Here is an 11,354-nt window from a genome sequence, read left to right as displayed (position 1 = left end):
GATAGAGGGCATATCATTGTGATTATCCATCCATCCATTAGCTATACTGCTTATCCTGTGAGGGTCGCGTGGGGTGGGGGGCTGGAATCATTGTGATTATGTGGTATGAAATGTGATTGATTAAAGGGAGGCAACTAGTCATTAGGCAGGCAGAGGTGTACAGCTGAGTGCTACTTCACTTGACTGATTTTTTTTTTTAGATTTGCATGCCTCTAATGTTAATTGATTTCTGATTCATCCTGTGCTTGTACAACCCAGAAACACCGGTCACCTATTTCAGCTTTAAGGTTGGCTCAAACTCTCACTTGTTTCAGCTTGCGATCGCACTGCTGTGAAACTTATTGGTCCACAGATGGCAGGATTTGGCATTGCAGCAGGCTCTGCACACCACACACCTCTCTACACAATGTCATTTGCATTGCTATTGAATCACCAGTAAGATGGCTGCACCTAGATTACTCGTTGATGCCGTTATGACGTATGTGAACCAGGGGGGGGAATGGTCTGTGCTGAAATGAAAGCGCTGCAACACAGTCTTTCTATTGTTTGATTCACTGGAACACTGTTATATTTGATATTCCACTTTTAAGTAAATGGAGCAGTGAATGACTCCTGGTTTCCTGCTGTGGATGGAGGCAGTTCTGCCGGCAGCACCTTGGAAAGTCCCCGAGGTCCTCTCTGGAGCACTGCTGTAAATGGATCTTATTTCCATCCTGTGACAGTGCCACGCAGCAGCCACAGAGCCGCAGTGGGCTGGGATATGGTGCTGATCTATTGGCCTTATGAGGCTGTGAAGACCACTATCAACCACATCCTCATAAACAAGATGATGTGCTTTTATCTCAGCGGAGACGCTGTTTGTGCATGCCTTATTTTTTCTTTCATACAAGTGCATCTTACCCTGAGCCCTTATCTGGTGTGTGTGTGTGTGTGTGTGTGTGTGTGTGTGTGTGTGTGTGTGTGTGTGTTTGTTGTGTATGTGTGTGGTGGTGGTGGGAGGGACCATAGAGTGGCACTAAGATGTTAATTAAGGGCTTTGTTGTCTCGGACCACTTACTTTGGGAAAAATGTCAGCCGCCTACTGGTGTGAAACCACATCAAACACAGCAGCTTAATGTACAAAAGAATAAAGTGTGACTGAGATAAATGGCAGTCATTTCTATGATGATGAATGTGTTATTAATGTCGCATGATCCGCTATTGTTGACACACTTTGCTATGACAAAGCACAAATACTACTCATCTTGTTAAAAGTCATTTTTCTCACATTAATACATACGTCCTTAAGGCATGTTATTTTCTATAACTGACTAACAGCCACGAAGGCTCAGCAGCTATACGATCTTTCCTTCTAAAAAAAGACGTGTTACAGACACTCCCTCACTTCCCTTGATCTCTTTATCTCCTTTATTTTCTATGGTAGCATTATATTCCCTGAACACATGATTAGAGTGTATATACAGTATAATTTGCATAGACATGTTACTTTTGACAGAGCCCCCATCATTATAGATGTATATTGTATTTTGTGTACTGTAAATTCTTGCAGGCGGATTTTCTATGCACAAAAATTACTCATTAGGTCATAGTTCTCAGTAGGTATTGGTCATTTTACATAAAGCTACCACAGGCCAGTCCGCATCTGAAATTTTATCATTTTTGATATTCCCGAGTGCACTCTTCGACAGTGTCAGCTTTGATAAGAACAAATTTTTGCCTGAAGCTTCAAGTGTCAGTTGTGAGTGGGGCCATGCCAGTTTTGGTTATGATTCATGGGTTAATAGACAAGACATTTTGGGCGAGTGTTGCTGTCGGTGTTTTAGCTTTGGCAACCAGTGCAACGGGCTTTATTTTAAAAGTCCCCATGTGCAGTCATCCTGAAGCCTTCTTCCTGATTGGCTTTCTGTTATTTAAGCCCCCCGGAAGTACAGTGCGTTGAATGCTACCGTCTCCTTCTGCTGGCCCTGCTAAATCTGCTTTTAGAATATGTGCAAAGCCAATGTCATTTTATAAGCGACTTCACATTTTTATTTTACTCAGGTTTTACAGCAATTATTGTTGTGTATCGACTGATTTATTGTCCACCTATCTGTCTGTATAATAATTTTAATGGATAAAACCACTTTGTGGTTAAAGACAAAGGTGGTAACAACAACAACAAAGCAAAAATACAAATAATAATACGATGAGTCACATGGTTATTAAGCTTCTGTGCTGTGGAGCTGATGATTGTCAGCAAGGGCTCGTGTTGTAGGTGCTGGGTGGGATTTTCGGATATCAGAGGCGGTGCAGCTAACATCTGTTTGAGCAGCAGTGGCTGTTTGGCATTCAGAAGCCCTCTGCCTGCTCCTGTGAGCCCTGCGCTGTTTGATCTGTGACATAGTTGTGTTGGAGTTGAGATTGGACATGACCAGATTCACAACCTGATTTGGCCCCTGTTGGGTTTGTATCAACAACCTTCACTGTTTTGGTTGCATTAGCTGGGACTTAGGAGTTCACAGTTTTTAGGAGGATGATAGTAATTAAGCCAATCAGAGGAGAGAGAAGATGTGTTAATCAATAATTATAGAATTTCAAAGGAGAATTGTCGTAGTCATTGGCAATGCTATGATAACAGCACATTAAGTGGATTTAAGTCTTGACTTGTAATATTTAAGTGACAGATAGTGTTGGCGGTGTTCCTGGTGATATGTAAATTTTATGCCTCTGCAATTCAGGCTTCTCGATGTCAGCAAATACTTCAGAAGAACACAGGTATAAAAAAAATGTTTTGACAGATGCTTAAAACGAACGATCACTTGCTGATTTAGCAGTGGACCACCGTTTTAAATAGTGCCCTCCTCTCTAATTATGGTGGGATGTGGGTAATATTGAGCGAGCTTGTAGACTCTTGCTGCCTGCTAATTCACAGCAAACAAACACAGCTGGATGTTGGAAGGCAGTGAACTGCCAGCTGAGACAGAGAGAGTGGTAGTTCACTCTGTCTCCTCTTATGTCGAGATCATTCAAGAAAACCCACAGCATCACCCTGGTCGGTCCAACACCCAGTCTTTTCTCACTCATCTGCAGTGGTGTAGCAAAAAAAAAAAAAGAAAAAGAAAAAAAAGAAAACCTGTAGTGGTTAGGGTATTCTGTAAATGTGGATTTATAACACATTTAAGATAGTTTGCACTGTCTGAAATTTCAGCATATTTCAGCCCTCTTTCCACTGTAACTACTATGTTCTATGTACTACTATGAGGTTTTGTAACATTGCAGAAACTTATTTCCGTCTTACTCTGAACAACATAATTTTTCTGTGCCTTCCAAAATCAAATCACTGTTGAGAGATAAATCAGTTTTATAAAGTGACTATTCTTTGGTTAAGGTGTGGTTGGGTTTAGGCACAAAAATGACTTATAGTAAAATTACTAGTTAGGCTAAGGTTAGGAAAGTTAGGGTTAAGGAACGATTGTGGTCGTGCCTTAAAAAAAAAACACTGACTCGCAGTTGGGAATAGCAAATGGTCTCCAGTGTTAAAGTCTGATGTTTTTTGGACCCATGCATACACCCTGGCCTCCTCCTAACGTGGACTTTGTCGCTGTATAATAACATCACCTGACTCTTCCTTTGCACCAGTCATAATTGCCGTGGCCACTAGAGGGCTGTTTGTTTTTGGAGTGTTTTTTTTCCCAAATTGAAGCTGCAATTTGAGTATGTCTCGTAATTGTTCCGTCATATAAGTTGGAGCTATTTTGAACCTGCAGGTCAGAACCAGACAGCACTGAATACTGTATGAATCATATGAATCGTATGTGTAGCAAAAAGATGGCTGGTTTAAAATCGACTTAAGTATTTTCAAGGGTATTTGAGTAGAGGAAGAGGGGGAACTTCTCAAGCTTACATTGAGGTATTGAGCTGGTTTCTTTGTTTCTTGCCTCATGGCCATAGAGCTGGTGAGGTTTGGTATATTCACCACTATGCATTTCTGCAGCCTCCACACCTCCATTGAGGATAGAAGCAAAGTGTATGTCATCCACTCTACCCATTGCCGAGTGTGTAAATCCCTCCTTGTTTTCACATCCATTCCACCTGGGACTTCCTGTCACTCATTGTTTCTCTTAGTTCACTTTTTGCACCCGTCCCTCCCTCCTATCTTTTCATCTCGCATGCTGTCCCACACTGGCGGTTTTTTTTCTCTCCTGCTGGCAACCCTTTTTTTTTTTTTTTTAAATTTGATATCTATCTTTCAGCCCTCTTTCCGTACTGGACTCTCACCGATCCTCCTCGTCTTCCCACCTTCCTGAAAATTTTGTGATAGCATTGAATGATACATGAGTTTCCTTTGATAGCTTATCCTCAGCTGACAGAAATTCAGTCAGTTTTGCCTCCCCAGAAATTGTCATGCAAGAATACAGCATTTATTGTGGTGCTTACTGTATAATGATTTTTTTTGAATGGGGAAGAGTCTACCTCTTGGGCATGCAGATGTCTTATAGCTTCGATGTGCATTATTGTGTTTTCAAAATGGTGCATGAAATTATGTGACACCATTTCATGTAGTCTGCCAGCATGTCAAGTCAATGATAACAGATATCAAGTGCCTAAAGCAGACTATAAAAGATCATGAATGGTTTTGATAATGTGTGGGCTGAGAACATACTTAGACATTGTGATGTGTTCAGTTTATAAACTTAGTACCTCCTTATCAATGAATGTCAGTTTATAAAAAGACAGTTTATCTAGAAGTCAGTGTGTAAATTACAAACACACCTCTTGCATGGAGCTGTTTAACTAGTCGTTCCTGTCAGATCTATGTTTGTTCATTTGTGGACCTTATCATTTTTGCCCAGCAGTGCTATTGTCAACTCTGGCTTTGTAACAGGTCCAACAATATCCAAATCCACAATACCCAAGGTGCAGACTGTAGTTTGAAATGATATCTGTGTTATCTGGACCTCATGAAGTCTACATCAGTCTGCGTGTTAGGTTCTGAAGCTCAGTATATAGGCTGTTGTGCAATTTGCATACTCATATACTCCTGCTATTTATGAACATTGCATGCAACATAGATAGATCTGAGTCGGTTCAGTCTCCGTTAGAAACTCATAAATTACGTCTGGCTGATTGCCATTCTGTGTTTTTAGTTTAGCGCTTGGATCCATTGGTTTGTGTTTGGAATATGGGTTATTGTACTATATGCTGGGAATATGCTACACAGTCTTAAAGAACACAGATGAGACCTGGGGTCAGAAAGCTTTTTTCAGGCACCTTTTTAAGAACCCTTGCTCTTGGTGTCTTGCTGACTGATCATGTCTAGAGTTCTGGATGGACCCAAAACTAAGATCAGGACCTCACCCATACTGGTGCCTTCAAGACCCAGCCCAACTGAACCTGACAGACGCTGCCACAATTTGAGACCTAATCCCAAACCAAGAGGCTAGTCTTTATTTTTAATATCTTTGATCTGTCCTCAAAGATGAAGTAATGTACTTTCTTTTGGATGGGCAGCAAAGGTTTTCTCACGAATAGAAAATAACTGTCAGTGGCAATAAAATATATACTAGAATATGTAACGACATTCCACCAACACAAAACGCAACTAGCTTAAACTAGCCAATAAGCCATTACTTTTTAGGTTATATTTTTAGTGCTAAAAACACTATAGTCTATCATTATAATACATTATCTGTTTTACCTGGCTTTACCAAAATCAGCTTTGTGTTTTTCCAGTATTTGCCTGATGAACGTAGCTGTTGTCCCGTCTCTTTCACATCTGTTCAAACAATTCACAATTCAGTGATATTGTAGAACTGACTTATCAATCTTTACATAGCCAGTGGGGCTTTTATCTGGTCATAATGTTTCCAAAATGCTGAGGCCTTCCCTGAATCACTGGGGATTATGAGAAGTTTCTTTTTTGCAAGTTTTTACTTTATTTACTCCGTACTTGTCACAGCCTTAGCCTGGTTGCAGACCTTTCGATCTACGATTTTGTTGAGCAGTTCAAGTAGGTTTGATGTTGTGCCCATTGGCTTTTTCTCATATCTGGAGAAACAAGTGACCAGTCAGAGTTTACTTGGCAGGATTTAAAAAGTCACTTTCCTACATAGCAAGCTAGCTACGTATCCACAGTTATGATAAATATCACCAAAAAATGCCAACAAGAGTGGATGAGATTGATACAGCTGTATAAACTGTTGTAAGATGACTTACAGAAATAACAACTTTTTAATCAATGTTAAACTGACTGCTCGTAGCAACTACTAGTTTCCATGTCACCTGAGAGGGAAATCAGCTGGACCAACATGTCACTTTCTACTGATAGGTTAGGTAGGGTAGCAAAGAGCAATTTACTGAGAAGAAAGGTAACATGAACACAATGTCAGGCTAAATTAATTAAGTGAGCTTGCCAGGCTTATGAAAATCGTTGTCTACATTTTTCCCTGTCAGCAATGTATACGGTAAGTGCTTGGAACATGAAACACGTTGATGGGAACAGTCAGTGAAAGAAAGAGGCACATATTAATTTCTTAATAAATTATATTTGGAGATGAACAAACCTGAAGGCCAACCTAATCTCAAAACTATACGCGACAAAACAGCCAGAACCTAACCCGAACCTGAAATGTTGTTGCTGGGGTTGGGTTAGGGTACTAGAACTCTAGTGAGGTCTGGTAAAACTTGTCATGGCTTCTGACTAGAATGAAGCGGAAACAGGGACATTGCCATGTCCAAGTCTGGACGTACATGCTCAGCCCCCAACAAGCAAGCCCACCACAGGAAATTGCCCTTCAGATGACTTAAAATTCAATTGTCCGAGTCGAGCCATGGTAGCAACTCAGTGTGTTTTCTTCCCACTAATTTTCTGTGCTGGAGAATCATTGCCTATCCTCAACGTGTATTAGAGCCTCGCTTTCAGGGAAGCGTGTGTGGTATTTGGGGGGTAGGGCAGCTTTAAACCGATCCCCTCCCAGTCCCCCTTGTAGCAAAGTGTCAATAGAGATTACCTGCATTGTGACACATGTGAGACACCTTTAACTGTAATGAGCTTTTCCAGTAGAATGTGCCCAGTAGACCTTACTTTCCGAAGCCTTTAAATTGCCATTATATCCATGGTTACAGCAGGTCATGCTCTAGCTATTTGAAGTCAGGCTGGTGCAGGACTTTCTAGAGGCTTCTTTCCAGTACCCAGCGGATTACTTTAAAGAGGCAATTGCCATGTAAATTTCAGGGTGGTGCGAATGATAATCATAGTCAGAAATGGCTCTCCACAGCAGATTTGATTTGACTTTGATGAGTGTAATCAGGAGACCATCAGGTAAAGGACTGATGGCACAGTGTTCCTGAGATAATGGGAGAGGCATTTACACTTGAAATTAGTATAGCAAAAACACAGCTTCAAAGGGCAAATTTAAGCCAACCTTTTGTTTCTCCTCTTTCTTTGTCATCTCCTCCCTCCACCTGGCTCAAGGGGAAGAGGAATAAGCCAGGAGTGGAAACAGCAGACACTCCAGACTCGGCACGTGGGCGAGGGGAGAAGAAAGCCATCAAGTAAGTGCCTGGTAACTGGTTGGGGTAGAATAATCTGGTGATAATGAACTCTATTTGGTTCAGCTTTGAGTACCTTGATGTACACTGCACAAACAAGGCAGAAAATTAGGCCTGTTGTTTTATCTGGAAGAGCACAATCTCTACAAGTGCATGTTCCGGCAGACATTAATTGAAAGGTTAGTGATTTAATCAGTATAGATTAAATCTGCATTATATTACCTGCTAAGCTTTTGGCTCGATTGGTCTGCTCCTGCTCTTATATTATGGGTTGTAAGATAGGTCTCCTTTAAGTGCAGGCCTTTAGGAACGCCTCTGCATTGCTTAAAATGGTGAAGGTTTAAGTAAACGGAGGGTGGCTGGAGCTCCTTTTTGTGACATCATTGCAGTATAAATGTTTAGGAGGATTTCCATCTAACATTTCTTACAGGGCTCAAACTAAGAATAAGGTATTTTCTGTTCCTGCTGAAACAAGACATGGGTCAGTACCAGAAAATGTCAGCTTTGTTATGCTAAGTACAATACTTTTTTCCACATAATTCCTCTGTTAACCTGCTCATCACTTCTCTTCTATAGCCTGCTGTTGTCTCAGCTATTTTTTAATGTCTGTGTTTACTTTTTATTTTCTGTACGGACGGTTTTAAGCACTAAAGGTGGCCTATGTGAATATATTCTGACTTGGGTTCTTCAGTCTCTTAATTTTTGTATTTTCTTTCTCACTGGCTCTAGCAGCATCAATGTGCTCTGTTGTTCATTTCAGCTTCAAACTCCTTCTCTTTGCGCATTGCCTTTCTCTCCTGCTCTGTCCCTGTGCTACAGCTCTGACCACTGCTGTGTGACTTGTATGACATCAGTGATACTGCTCACCTTTTCTTCCTCTACTTTGACTGTGTGTAATTTATCTCTCTGCCTTGTGTCTCATGCGTTCATGCGTTCTCTCTGCTCACACCGAGGATGGCGGCCAGCGTTCTTAATGTTTACTCAAATGTGTTTCATCAGTGGTGCCGTGCTAGATGAACAGAATATAATCATATGCTGAATGTAATCATCAGATTATGACTTCCTCTTTTCTTGCTACCTATCTCTTTTTCTATCTCTCTGTATGTTTGCTACAGTACATTGCCTTATGAAAAGCTTTTGGGAATACCCCCCCCACCCCAGGCTGCCCCTTTGTTATTTTTAAAATCGAAACACCATGGTGATTTGTCAACTTCAGGTAGAAATAGACATTAATCTGGGCCTGTTTTGTTTCAAACTCTCATCCAATGCAGTTGTAAGACAAACTCTCTCCCTCAAACCAAGCCCTCGCGTCATCTCCGAAAGCAGGAGCGGCTGTTGCGAATGGTTGGTTGGTGCCAAGGCTGTCCATAGTTGTGTTGCTCTGACCTGTCTCTCTCTTTGGCCACAGTGATCTAGACAGAGACTTTTGGAATAACAATGACAGCAGCACAGTGCAGCAGAGGTGGAGCTCCTATCCGCCCAAGGAGTTCGTACTAAACATTTCTCCCTATGCCCCATATGGAGATCCTCGCCTCACACTCAAGTGAGTCTTGGTCCAAGGCTGGTAAGAGACTTCCCCCTGAGCAGGGCTGTAATGAGGCAGGGGCAGTGCCATTCTCCCCTTTTCCTTCCCTTTTCTCCCCTTTTCCTTCCCTCTCTTCCCTCTTTCCTTTCCTTTCCTTTCCTTTCCTTTCCCTGCCTCCCTCTCCTCTCCCCTCCTCACACCATCATTGTTTCTAGCTGTGCAGTCACCACCACTACCCACTCATCAAATTGGACCATTGGATGAGGATGTTATGTTGTCCGACAGCTTATTAAATCCACCTAGTTTAATAATCTCGATTATTTTACGATTCCTTAGGACAAAATTTCTCATGGGTAACTGGGGATATTTAACCAAAGGCCTTTCCATAAATGTCACACTGGACATTTCTAGACTTATTATTGTTGTATAATGCAATTTCCATCAACAATAGTAATAACAGCAACAATAACAACCGACCCAATGTTAGCACACTGGAGGGCACAAATGGTTACTAATGATTACTCATAATCTACTTGGGAAATGTGAGTGCAGGAAATGTCATACACGCACATTACAGCATCCCCGCGATAGCCATTCGACTATTACTGCAGCGGCAAAGCAGCATAGCCCTGTAAACCCCCCCAGGCTAATTTCTGCTGCTGCTCCTCAAATCATGTCACCTTTTAATGAACACCGAGGCGCATGTTCAGATGCCCCCCTACTCCCTACAGCCCTGCCCATCCCACTAACTCCTGACCCTCTAACCTCTCACCTCTCTCCCATGGGGTGTAACCATGGAGACGGACAACCCTCGTATAGCGCTCCTCTCCAAAAGGCACGTGTATACTTTAACGCACCTTTTCTGTAATCTGTGTATCTCCCTGTCCTTCGCTTGTGTGAACGGAAATTTGCCAGTTGTAGCTGTTGTTGTTACTGTGGAGGGTTGACCGTTACACCAGGTTGCGGTGTGGTGCCAGTGTTCACCTGTGACTTACATCCATCTGTGGCTTCTCTCCGATCCCCATCAGCCTAATATCTAATGTGTACTGCGCTAACACTGTAGCACTTCAACTTCGCGCACTGGCTATCATATTGGGAGATAAGGTAACAGTGTTTGTACTTGATGCAATAAAAGTAATTTTTTTACTCACTAGGCACTTGAATCCAATAAAGCACTAGCAAGGTCATACCTATCTCCCTCCAGGCACTTAGAGGGCACTAAGCTTAGACACCCTGCTACCAGGCATCAATCTGATAAACTGTCTAATAACTGGTCATCTTTAATAGACCTAGCCGTAGAGTTCTGTGTGTTAAATTGCCTGGAGAAAGGAGGAAGCAGTGTTCTTATGAACGTGGTGGATATATGGAGTACCGTCTGAAAACTCTGCCTGAAGATGATGACTACTGATCCCAGGAAACCAGCTTTAGACCTTAGTGCTTGTCTCTTTGTCATTTTTTTAAAAAACACTCAAGGTTGCCATTTGTTGTCCATAAAGCTATTTTTCAGCAGGTTCTGTCATCACAAGTTTTTCTTCTGCCCAGTGGTAAAAATTAGATTCACTTTTCCTTGCAGTAATGGTAAAATTAGTTGTTTTATCAGTACTGTGTGAGCCAGTAAAAACACTGGCATTCCATTAAGATAAGAAAACACTGTAAAGATATTTTTAACCAGGAGAGACAGGGGACGACCTCCTGACTCTAACCAATAAATACTGCTAAAGCCAACAGACAGCTGGGAAACCATTTCCTATTTGAGATTCTCTAGAGATCAGCAGCATTCAATCAAACTGGGCCTCATTTATCAAACAGGTTACTCTACTCTCAATCTACATGTTTAGGGATTTATTGGATTTGAGTTTCAATACTATCATTTTTCAGTATCCAACTTTATTTATGGTCAGCAGCAGTCATGGCACAATCTTGAAAAGATGGTCGTAGTGAACTGACATAAACATATTTCAAATTTATGCACTGAGTTTGCTGAATTACATTAACGGTATATTATACTCTATTTGATCAATCTGATAGCTCTGAAAAACTTTCAAAGATTAGGTGGCTATGTTTCGTTCGTAAATCACTTCTCTCAGTGAAGTTCAGTCAGAAGCAGGATTGATTTCTGAAGGCTGTATATTCCTGTAAATACTCTTAGTGATTCATGGCCCCATTTATTTATGTGTTGCTACTTTTAATAAAGAGTAAAGACGTTCACCATGTGCTCGGCTCGATAAATGAGGCCTGTGTCTCCTGTGTTGACCGTTGGTTCCAGCAGTGTCATCCATGCTATTGTTGTGATTGATGA

This window comes from Xiphias gladius, chromosome 8 (genome assembly GCF_016859285.1).
Source record: "Xiphias gladius isolate SHS-SW01 ecotype Sanya breed wild chromosome 8, ASM1685928v1, whole genome shotgun sequence".
Lineage (NCBI taxonomy): Eukaryota > Metazoa > Chordata > Actinopteri > Istiophoriformes > Xiphiidae > Xiphias > Xiphias gladius.
Note: the sequence above shows the minus strand (reverse complement) of the source record.